A 10,527-nucleotide genomic window follows, 5' to 3' on the forward strand; every position below is an offset into this window, starting at 1 on the left:
TGAGTAATATATTGTATACTTGAAATTTGCTAAGAAAGTTGATCTTAAGTTGTTCTCACTGCCCCCAAATATAGTAACTATGTAACTATGTTAATTAAATTGATTGTAGTAATCATTTTACAATGTATATGTATAGTAAATGATTAGGTTATACACCTTAAATACATACGTTATATTTGTCAACACTTCAATAAAACTGAAGAAAAAAGACTGATCATTGAGAAATTTTAACAATTTGAACTGTTCTTATAAAAAATGATTCATTTGTAATCAACTAGGTATTATATATTTCATTATATTTTGATCCTTTGAAAGATAATTTTCTATGTAGAAGAAATTTTTAGCCAAACAGTATGACAATAGCAATAATGCATTGCCTGCCCCTAATATTTCGAACAAGAAGCTGTTCTCTATGTTTTGTTTGACAAAGGGATGGGAAGTAGTGTTTTTCCTGTTTTTACAGAAACCGATGAAGGAGTCCTATTACTTTAATGTCTTTTTTCTCCTGTGCAGAATATTTCTTCAATTTCTTTCCAGATGAGTGTGATTTTAATTTTTCATGTTAGAATCAAACTGAAAAGTACAATTTTTTTTATCATAAAGGAGGGTAATTTATAATGGATGTGTTCGCAGAAGTGAGATATTTAATCAAGTATTTAAAATAAATTTAAATCATCAGTGCTTATTGCCCTGATTACAAAAGAGGCATCCTCTTATGTAAAATAGAAATTTATGGACGTGTGTTTTCAATCATTTTGAGTACAGATATGCATTTAGAAAACTCTTCAGGTTTATTGAAGTTCCTCTGCTCTAAAGGACCGGTTTTAGTTAATAGGTTTTTCATCGTCTTCATCCTTTTTATGGTGCACACTTACAGGAAATATAATGGAATATTTCTATAGTGACTACTGCCTGTACAGTCATTAGAAAATCCAAGATATGGAAATGAATGTTGGGAAAAAAACTATGTTTGAAGATGTAAATAAACCTTGCTTCTAGATTCTCTGTATCATACGCTTTATTCTCTAATTAGAGGTAGATATAACAACATGGAAGCAACAAAAAGTGTTTTATTGCGTTATCTCTTTATGGGTTCTTTTGCTGTTTCAGAGTGTTTTTTAAAGGCATTAAAATCATTTGTGTCAGTTATCAAAAAGTCAGTCTCGACAGGTTTTCTAACAGTCTAAATTCCTTAGAATTTAATAACTTGAGTGCCTTGCTATTGTGGGATCAAGTCATAGGAAAATTGTCCTCACCCACACTTTGAAGGAAAATGCTGTGGCTTCGTAGAGACCCTGTCTGAAAGTTATAGGAAGCTTTGCTACTTTGAATGAGGTTTCAAATAATCCACAGAAAAGGTCAGAACAGAGGCCAATTTCTGTACAGAGTTGACTTCTCTCGCCTGCCACATTACTGCCAATATAATGTGAAGGAAAATTTATGAAGTCCATGAGGCAGATATATCCTGGGCAGACACAGTAGGAGCACTAGTAATGTGAGAATAACTTAAAGGGTATAGAAATCACCACCTCCCACCCCAACTCCTCCATGTCTAAAATATCTTCTCATATCTGTCTTGGTTCTTAAGAGTATATAATTCAGTATTTATTTCTTTGGATAAAGATGCTACATATGCAGGAATCCTCGTTTTTTAAAAATTTTATATATGATAAATTTTGCTTAGTGAAAATTTTACAGAATTGTGTGTCAAAAGATTTTTAAACTGTTGGAAATATAAAAATGAATGACGTAGAATCCTTGCCAATATTCTCACTGTCTAGTAAGAAAAGACAGACATATGTTAAAAATAGTGTGATGAACTTTTGCATGTACTATGATAGAGTGTAGATTATTGTGAGGGCACAAGTGAATGAATGACAAACTTTACTTGTTGGGATGGTTAGAAATTGCTTCATAGAGGAAAGGATAATAGAGTGTTGAAGAATTAATGGAAATGTCCCAGGTAGACAAAGAGATAAAGTATCCTCAAGTAAAAAGAGCCCCTTAAGTATCAAGTCCTGGAAATGTAAAGCAGATTTGGTTATTTGAAGAAATTGCAGAGGGGCGCCTGGGTGGCGCAGTCGGTTAAGCGTCCGACTTCAGCCAGGTCACGATCTCGAGGTCCGTGAGTTCGAGCCCCGCGTCGGGCTCTGGGCTGACAGCTCAGAGCCTGGAGCCTGTTTCCGATTCTGTGTCTCCCTCTCTCTCTGCCCCTCCCCCGTTCATGCTCTGTCTCTCTCTGTCCCAAAAATAAATAAACGTTGAAAAAAAAAAAAAAAAAAAGAAGAAATTGCAGATTGTTGGCCATAGATGGGATGAAAAGAGAAAGTGAAGAAGTGATGAGGGAAGAACAAGAAGTGAAATAAAATGGGGGAGTAGCCAAGAGTTTGATTATCGGTAGCATTTTGTACCTGGATAAGGCATTTGGAATTTATTACATTATCAACATGGGGGGCATATAATGATTGCAGTCAGGGAAATGATATGGTCAGGTTTGTGTACTGGGTAATTTTAGTCATGCTATTTAGAATGGACTGGATGGGAGACTTGAGGTAGAGAGACCATTAGAACACCACTGCAGCTGGTGAGTTCAGATATGGTAAGGCCTTGGACTAAGGCAATATCAGTAGGAATGGAGAGGAGGGGAGTATCTGTGAGTTGGGTAGTGTCTTTTATAAAGATAAGGAGTACATCAGCAGGAACAGTTTGAAGAGGAAGATGATTTCAGTTTCAGTTGTTGAGTTTCAGATGCCTGTGGATAGATATGCACATAAGGGGCACTTAATTTAGATGAGTTGAATGATTAAATGAGTGGCCACATGAGCATGGGGCTAGAGAAAAAGTCTGGCCTGGAGACAGAAATGAGCACATAGGTGGTAGATGAAATCAAGGGAAAGGATGGAATCCTCCAAGGTAGCTTGTAAAGGAGGAAGAGATGAGGATCAAGATTAGAACTCTGGGGAACTCCACTGTTTAAAGAGCAAGTGTAGGAGCAAGAGCTGCAAAGGAGACTGAGAATATGTGGGCTGAGTGGTAAGATGGGGAGCCAAGAAAGCTTAAAGTCACAGAAACCAAGGGAAGACAGAGTTTTATTGTTGGGGGAGGAGTTAGCAGCACTGAAATGCTGGAGAGAGATCAAATATGCCGAGAACTAAAAAGATCCCCTGGATCTTTTCAGGGATCTTTAGTGACTTTGCTTGAGGAATTTAAGTAGTGGTGAAAGGGGAACTTGCTCTCAGTGGGCTGAAGTGTTAATACAGTGATGAGAAATGATCATCCAGTGTAATTTATTTTTAGGAGTTGTTTGTAAGTGGAGAGATACACTAAGAGATGGAGGGATTTTTATTTCCTCTTATTGTTTATTTTTAATGGCTTTGTTGAGGTATGATTGACATATATGCATTGTGTATATTCAAAGTGTACAACTTGTAATCATTTTTGTCTTGCGTTTGGTGCCCATCCCTGCCTTCAGCACCACTGTCTTCCCAAATAGGGATCCATTCTGCACTACTCATTCTGTTCCTCTAACAAATCTACCCAGAACAAGCACTGAACTAGGAACAAGGAGACTTGGATTCTAGTCTCATGTCTTGTCCCAACAAGTTTTATGAACCTATACAAGTCCCATAATTTGTCTTTCAGGTTACTTATTTTTAAACTGTAACAGTTGAGAAGGCCCCTTCCAGTGTTTTTTTTCCGTATTTCTTTGATAACTCTTGCATACAAAGCTATAAACATATTTGTTGATTGATAACTTAAATGGTATCTGTCTTTGTGGTCATTTGTGTTGTAATAGTATTCAAAACCTTTAAGAAGGGTTCTAACAGTGTAGATTCCAGATACAAACAATAGGTGGGGGATTTTGGAGGGCACTGTACCTTCCTGTCACTCTAGAAATTATTCCATGTTGTTACATTTTCCACGTGTAGAATTGACTCTTCCATATGTTGTTTGAGATGAGAAGCTAGATGAGAAACAATAGCCAAAAGTTGTTCCAAACCCTGGTAATGAGGCAACTTTTGAAGCCTGCTGGGAGTCACTATTGATAACAACTCCATCCTTTCAAGAATTGCTTGTCAAGCCAAAAATCTTAGACTCGTCCTTGATTCTTTTTTTTTTTTTTTAATTCCACCCTCCATTCATTCCCTCAGAAAATCATATTGCCTCTACATACATGAAGAGGCTGATCATTTCTTGCCATCTCTATTGCTACCAGCCTGGCCTATTCAGCCACCACTGTATTTTGTCTGTATTATTGCAGTAGTCTCTTAGCTAGTCTCACTGCTTCCACTCTTGCCTCCCTACTCCTTCTCAAAGTAGCTACAGTAATCTTATTAAATCATAAGTCGGGTCATGCTACTTCTCTGCTCAAAACTGTTCAATGACTCCCCATTTCATGCAGAATTAAAACCAAATTCCTTATAAGGTCCTCTCAGGCTGTATATAAACTGGTTCTCTGTTTGTTCTCTGACCTCATCTGCTACTTATCTCTCCCTCATTCACTTTTTTTCCAGCCTTATGTCCTTATGTGTCTTCAATCATACTGAGAACTCTCAAACCTTAGGGCCTTTGCTGGACGTTTCCTCTGCTTGTAATACTCCTATGTATCTTCAGGGCTCATCTCCTTGAAACCTTTGTTTAAATGTCATCTTTACAATGACGCCTGACTATCCCATTTTTTAAAAAAAGTTCACTTATTTTTGAGAGAGAGAGAGAGAGAGAGAGAGAGTGAGAGTGAGAGAGAATCCTAAGCAGTCTCCACCATCAGTGCAGAGCCTGATATGGGGCTCAATCTCATGAACTGTGAGATCGTGACCTGAGCTGAAATCAAGAGTCAGATGCTTTACCAACCGAGCTACCCAGGCACCCCTGACTATCCCATTTAAAATTAAATCTCACTCTTTATTTTCAGTTTACACTTCTGTTCCCTAATCTGCTGTTCTTATTTTCACCAGGGCACTTGTGATGTGTATAAGTTACTTGCTTATTGTGTTTAATATTTATTTTGTTTCTTCCTGGTAAAAAAAATCAGATTTAAAAAATTATTTTATTTTATTTTTTTAAATTGAAGTGTAGGTGACACACAATGTTACATTACCTTCTGATGTACAACATAGTGATTCAACGGGTTGATATGTTATACTATGCTTACCACAGGTGTATACCATACAATGCTATTTCAATACCACTGACTATATTCCCTGTGTTGTACCTTTAACCCTTGTGATTTATTCATTCCATAACTGGAATCTTGTATTTCCCACTCCCTTTCACCCATTTGGCCCATTCCCCCACCCCTCTGGCAGCCATCAGTTTGTTCTCTGTATTTATGGATATGTTTCTATTTTTTATTAGTTTCTTTATTCATTTGTTTTGTGTTTTAGACTCCACATGTAAGTGAAATCATATAGTACTTGTCTTCCTCTGTCTGACTTATTCAAGGTTCATCCATGTTGTTGCAAAATGGCAAGGTAAAATCAGAGATTTTTGTGTGTAGTTAGTTCACTGACGTATTCTAATCACTTAGAAAAGTGACTGGCACATAGTAGTCACTCAGTAAATACTGATTGTTGTTGAATTAAGAACAACAGTGGCTGCTATGGTCTGAATGTTTGTATAACCTCAAAATTTATGTGTTGAAACCTAACCCCCAAGGTGATGATATTAGGAAGTGGGGCCTTTGGGAGGTGATTAGGTCATGAGGGTGAAGACCTCACGGAGGGATAGATGGGGCTCCACTTAGATCTCTCACTGCTCCTGCCATGTGAGGATACAATCACAAGTCTGTGACCTGGGAGAGGGCCCTCACCTGGCTGTGCTGGCACCCTGATTTTGGAATTCCAGCCTACAGAAGTAAGATAAATAAATTTCTATGGTTCATAGGCTACCTAGTCTCTTGTAGTTTGTTACAGAAAGCCAACTGAATAAGACAATGGCTGCTTATATTTCCATAACAACTTAGAGTTTTTAAAATACACTTACTTTGTTTTTAGGAGGTTCTAATAATATGGAAATGGCCCGGGAGCTCTTCCATAACTAGTGTCAAGAGATTCTCCAGGGACAGTAGAACCCTAAGGGACTGGGAGAGAAGGGATACATATTTGATGATCAGTGACCCTGCAAAATCCATTATACTCAGGTGTGTTTGTGCAAGTGACCAGTTGTATTAGTGATTTGTTGGTTGGGGCTATAGAAAATAGAAAGAATGATTTCAGAGATGAGATAAAGGAGGCTTTGAAAAATGAGCATTGTCTTAAGTCACAATTTATGTCTGTCCCTTTTTTGATCATTATAATCAGAGAACATAGTGTTTGATTGGTTAGGCATCAGTTAAGGAAGAGAAAAATTGGTTTACTTTTTAAGTCATGCCCAGATATGAGGTTTATGCATTGAGTGTCCAATAGGAAAAATCCCATGCAAGCAATTTGAGAATGACAATGAATGGGAATAGATATACTGGAAGACTGGGGGCATTTTTTTGGAATGTGCACATTTATCCTGTGATGCACAGCCTAATGATTCCTTAGTGGTAATAGAAGAAAATACCAAACCAATTTTGTTTTTGAAATATTAGCAAATTTAGCATGAGATTAATAGCATCAAAAATATCTGTCTTATAAATATGTGGAAACAAAGCTATTTGAACCTGTGTAAGCAAAGAAATATTTTATTTCTCCCTGAATAGATCAAATCTCCCACCATGCAATAATGGTTTACTTTTAGCTACAATAACTAGACTAGACTATGGAGCAACGGAAGGACATAGATAGCTCCCTTGGGCAGAAAGAGAAGAAAGCTGTATTTTGTAAATTCAACTATGGTCATCTATAACATTTAATCAGCTTAAGAAAATCAAATAAACCTCATTTGTATCTGAAACGTGTGTTGTAAATGGAAGATTAAATATAAAAGAATTAGATTTCAGGCTATAGGAATATGCTCCTCTGTCTCTAAAGTAAATCTGGATATAGAAGATGTATTGTTTGCCAGAACGATATTAATTATATATTTAAATAATCGCTGAGAACATGGAAAATAACATAAGCTGAAAATATATCATCACTATAACAAATTAACAACTCTATTGTTCTCTTCACATATATGATGGACTACATTTATTTTTAAAAAAAGCTTTTCCTTGCACAAGTATACATGGCATGAAACTGTTCTTATAAGCTATTCTAAAAGACTTTGTTGTTAAGTTTACCTGTTTAGCAAATAATAACAGCAATTAATGCCATGTAGCAGTTTCTCCCAAGTTTAACCATCTATATATATCTGCAAGGACAGATGTTCAAATTATAGGATTTTAAAAATGTGATATGTTTATCTAAAAGTTAGTCTAGCTCTGGGGTACCTGACTGGCTCAGGTGGTGGAATGTGTGACTCTTGATCTCAGGGTCAAGAGTTGAAGCCCCGTGTTGGGCATGGAGCCTACCTAAAAAAGATAAATGAATGAATGAATGAGTGAATGAATGAATCTATAATGTTTATCTCTAATTTTTCTAACACCCTTTAAATTTTGCTTCATTTTTTTCATTGCATATCTAGCTCTAACCATAGGAACTAGATGTCTAATAAGTTGACAAGAAACTGTTTAGTTTGTTTTTTAAAAAAATTTTTTAATGTTTATTTATTTTTGAGAGAGAGAGAGAGAGAGAGAGAGAGAGAGAGAGAGAGGAGGAGTGGGGGCAGAGAGAGAAGGAGACACACAATCTGAAGAAGGCTCCAGGCTCTGAGCTGTCAGCACAGAACCTGATGCGGGGCTTGAACTCACAGACCGTGAGATCATGACCTGAACCGAAGTCAGACGCTCAACTGACTGAGCCACCCAGGTGGCCCTGTTTAGTTTTTTTTAAAGAAAAATAATACTTTATTCCCAATCTTTTGAAATCATAGCTATTAAAAATAATGAGACCAATGAATAATTATTCTAGAAAGCAGTATTTAAAAGCCCCTCACACTGGTAGAGAGATTGTCATCAAGACAGACTGTCCTAATATCTGGGAAGAAATTGTCTGGAGGTAAATATAATTTTTTTAATAAAAAATTCATGGCCATTAACAATTTGTACATTTTTAAAATATAAATTTTATCAGATATCCGGGGTTTGATATGCAATTAACAATTCCTGATGGATTGTAGCCTAGGTTAAGTAATAAAGGCAAGAAATCTGGAAAAGATGATTACAGGTTGGCTATAGCAGCTACCACAGCCCAAGGGTAACCTTGCACTTTGTGAGCATCTCCATGCTTCCATTGGCCTTCCTTTCATGATCTCAAGATGGTTGCCACTGCTTTAGGAAGCAGGGCCACACAACCAGTATCCTGGGTAGAAAGGAAGGGGCTGGGATGCAAACTTCTTGTAAGGACTATCTTTTCATCTGGGAGCAACAGAGAGAGAGAGAGAGAGAGAGAGAGAGAGAGACAGACAGAGCTGGGGAGGGCTAGAGAGAGAGGGGGAGAGAGAGAGAGAATACCAAGCAGGCGCCATGCTGTTAGCACATGGAGCCCAACCCTGGGCTCGATCCCATGAACTGTGAGATCATGACCTTAGCTGAAATAAAGAGTCAGATGCTTAACTGACTGAGCCACCCAGGCACCACTGGGAACAACATTTTATGTCAAAGCTTTCCAGAAGATTTTATCTTATGCTTCATTAAATATGACTGTTGTCATATGGCCACCTCTATCTCCAAGGAATATAGGGAAGAGTACCCAATGAAGGAGAATGGAATAATGGGATTTCTGTGACAAGTTTATATTAATCATGAGACATTTTCTAAGATTAGCAAAAAGGCCTATCATTCCTGAAATTAAGGAATCTTAACCAGCTATCTGAATACAACTAAGATTCTGTTAGGGAAGACCTGAGATGATACTGAGAAACATTTTTTTCTGCTGTCCTGGAATTATGGCTAAGACCCAAAGCTGGCAATAAAAACAAAAAGTATTCCACCTATTACAATCCATACTCATCAGCAGTTGGGGCTAGCTGTCGTTCTTTAGGGCTTGTTGATATGTGCCAGTTCTGAGAAGAGGCTCTGATGCCCCCACCTGTCCTATCACTCATAGTCATTATAAGGAAGTAGGAAGTGGGATTTGGAAAAATGCAGTGTTTGTGAAGAAAGGCTATCCTTCATTCTCCTCAAGGCTAAGAAAAGGTGGGCGGGGGCGGGGGGGAGAGAATGCCTGAAGATTGTGATGGCGGCAAGAAGGAGCTTGGCATTTGGTTTCCTGAATGATATCCATTCACATCTGCTTCTTTGAATTCTTGAATTATTTGGTAGCATGTGCACAAGTGACCAGGTGAACTCACAGAAACTACTTGTCATTATTTACTTATTCTCGGCTCTTGTTGCATAGATTCTTATTATGGAGGTCGGTTTTGTAGACTCCTGTACCCAATGGTTCTGAATAGTTGTATGAACATTGTTAGAGGTTAATGGTGCTATTTTGGTGGTCCTTCAGCTAGGAGCCTCAAAAAATCCAGATTATCTCTTCTCACCTCCCCCCTTCCCTAGGTGTTTGTGCAAGTAACAGATACATCTAAGAAACATTAGCAGAATAAGCATCCAAGAACCACATTATCAGTGATCATACAGGTTTTCAATAACTCCTGGTAAAGTACAATTGGAACATGTATCTTAGACTCAAGCCCTAAGCAGTGACCCTATGCGATTTGGCTCCACTCCTCACCTAGTTCATGTATATTCAATGATGGAGGAATCAGAATAGTGAAAAGGCCAAGAGAAGTGAGAGGCATGTGAAAAGCAGATACTTCTGCTCCAAATCTAAGCCTCTAGCGTCATAGCTCTAACTTGGGTTAGGATGAGGGTATAAGAAGGTCTTTGAATCAGATATGTAATTAAAAATTTAAAACTAAGAAGACTAAGTCAACAAAGCTGAGATTAGAGGGGTGCATGGATGGCTTAGTCAATGCCCCACTCTTGATTTTGGCTCAGGTCATGATCCCAGGATTGTAGGATGAAGCCCTGCATTGGGCTCTGTGCAGAGCACAGAGCCTACTCAAGATTCTCAGTCTCTCTCTCTCCCTCTGACCATCTCCCCCATTTATGTGCTCTCTCTTTCTAAAATAAAAAAAAATAAAATTCAAAAACCCTGAGATTAGACCCTTCTAGTAACTAAAGTAGCTAAAAAATTATATAATCTGGTTATTATGGTGAGGGAGTAGTTCCTCAGAAGAAAAAGGAAGCCTAGAGGGAGAGATTTGGTATAGCTTTTTGGAAAAACAAACAAAACAACTATGTCATCTTGTAACTCAGGGAACTGTCTAATAAACTAGTCTCATAGATATGTTTGTGACTGTATATCAAGTACACAGTTGTCATGTCTGCACTATAGTGTGTGTGTGTGTGTGTGTGTGTGTATTTATGAAAGTATTTAGATACATATGAATTAATTTATTTTTAGCTATGAGCTCAAATAGAAAATAGAAAACTGATAGTAAAGTACAGCAAATTATTTAAAACCAGTAAGGGTCAATGGTAAAAGCAAGGCACCAGAG

Source organism: Leopardus geoffroyi, chromosome B2, assembly GCF_018350155.1.
Source record: "Leopardus geoffroyi isolate Oge1 chromosome B2, O.geoffroyi_Oge1_pat1.0, whole genome shotgun sequence".
Taxonomy (NCBI): Eukaryota; Metazoa; Chordata; class Mammalia; order Carnivora; family Felidae; genus Leopardus; species Leopardus geoffroyi.